At 48.2% G+C, this 1871-nt stretch overlaps 1 pseudogene; it reads right to left on the minus strand.

Moving 5' to 3' along the window:
• Window positions 1–313: 313 nt before the first annotated feature.
• On the minus strand, window positions 314–1654 carry LOC127671577 (cilia- and flagella-associated protein 251-like; annotated as a pseudogene).
• Between the last annotated feature and the right edge of the window lie 217 nt (window positions 1655–1871).

The raw sequence follows: 1871 nt of genomic DNA on the forward strand, positions 1-1871 counted from the left end.
TCCAAGGGACACTTTGGCTAATTTGTACATGTCAGGTTCATAATGGGTTATTTCAAGAAAGCTAAGAATTTGGGGGAAGAAACATCTGTGACCTTTGGAAGCTGACATGGGGAAAGGAAATTACCTTGTCCGTTTTTTCTTAGGGACTCAAGTTTAGTCCTCTCTTTAAAGGTCTCAGAGGGAGTGATCCTCATTTCCCTAATAGCCTGCCTCCCGCTGTGCCACCGGTCTCTCACTGGGAAAGACCCTTCAACTCCCTTCAACTCCCTCTCCAACTAGAGTGAAAATTAACAGCTGGGAACTTTCTCTTCTCTTATTCATCACCCTGAAAAGCACAGGGGAGAGTGACACCTAACTTCAGGAAGCTCAGGACATTCCCTCTGCTATTGTTTCCTAACCATCTTCCAGGGCAAGGCTGTATTTCAGATTTTTAGCATTCATGCTAACATTGGTGCATGGAGGGGGGAAACTCCATTGTGAAAACGTGTCTTGGCTACTTTTCTCCTATTGAAGCGATTTAAGGGAGAAAACCTTTTGTGTGTTTCTCCTGGCAGTGCCCCTAGCAGCAGGAGCGGAGGGAGCTCAGATCAGAACTGAGGCCAATAAGGTTGTAACTCCCCTAACCTAGCCTCTTGAAAAACCTCACATTCTCCAGCTGGGCCTCAGCTCCTAAACAGCAACACCAACTGGGGACACACTTGAGCCCATTGTGTGTGTGTGTGTGTGTGTGTGTGTGTGTGTGTGTGTGTGTGTGTGTTGGGGGCGGGGCTTCACATTACAATCCTAAAAGAGGAGCACTGTCAGCAGTACAGGTTTTATTAAAATGGCCTTCATATGCATTCTCTTTCCAGTTGCCTCTCCCATCTGGGTGTCTAAGATCACATAGACCCTGGGCCCTAGTCCCCAGGCACAGTAAGCACAGAGAAGAAAGCACAGACTCCTTAAGGTGAGTACTCTGTGCTCCTGTTGACTCTTCCAACCTTGTCAGAGAATGTGGCCTCACAGGAAGTCCTGTCAAGAGGAGTGAATGCCTGACTCCAGCCCTACTCACATTGCATGTTCGAGAAATGAGTCAAAGGTGAGCTGAGAAGGTGCAGGGCTGACATTAGCACCTGTGTCGTCGTCGTCATTGTCGTCTTCTTCTTCTTCTTCTTCTTCCTTTTCTTCTTCTTCTTCTTCTTCTTCTTCTTCTTCTTCTTCTTCTTCTTCTTCTTCTTCTTCTTCTTCTTCCTCCCCCTCTTCCCCCTCCTCCTCCCTCTCCCCCTCCTCCTCCTCTCCTCTTCCTCCTCCTCCTCCCCTCTTTCTCCTCCTTCTCTTCTTCCCCCTCCTCCCCCTCCTCCCCCTCCTCCCCTCCTCCCCCTCCTCCCCCTCCTCCCTCTCCTTCCCCCTCCTCCCCCTCCTCCCCCTCTTCCTCTTCTGCCTTCTCCCTCTACCTCTCACCTTCCCCTCCTCCCCCCTCCTCCCCCTCCTTCTTCTTCACTCTACACATGTCTTCCTGTTCCATCCCATACTGGGTACGTTTTGCCAACTTGTAAGAGTCAGCTGATAGTATAGAAGGTTCTGGAAAGATTGCTCTCACGCAAATAAAATTCCTGGATTTTGAGTATGCAGAAATGTCTATCTGTACGCAGACTTTTGTCTTGTTTGTGACCATATGTGAACCCTTCTAGAACACTCTCCAAATGCATCCTGAGAACCTTCCAAAAAAACGTCTTCCTTAGTTATGCAGAAAGCATCTTTCCCACAAGGTTGCCAAAAGTGCTATTATAGGAACTGAAGCAGAACTGAGACTAGTTTTCCTCTCTTGCACCAACAGTGCATCTTTGGTTTGGTTTTAAATTTCTCCATTCTCTATGGGTATTGGCAACGCT

The sequence above is a fragment of the Apodemus sylvaticus genome, chromosome 21 (assembly GCF_947179515.1).
Source record: "Apodemus sylvaticus chromosome 21, mApoSyl1.1, whole genome shotgun sequence".
In the NCBI taxonomy this organism is placed as follows: Eukaryota; Metazoa; Chordata; class Mammalia; order Rodentia; family Muridae; genus Apodemus; species Apodemus sylvaticus.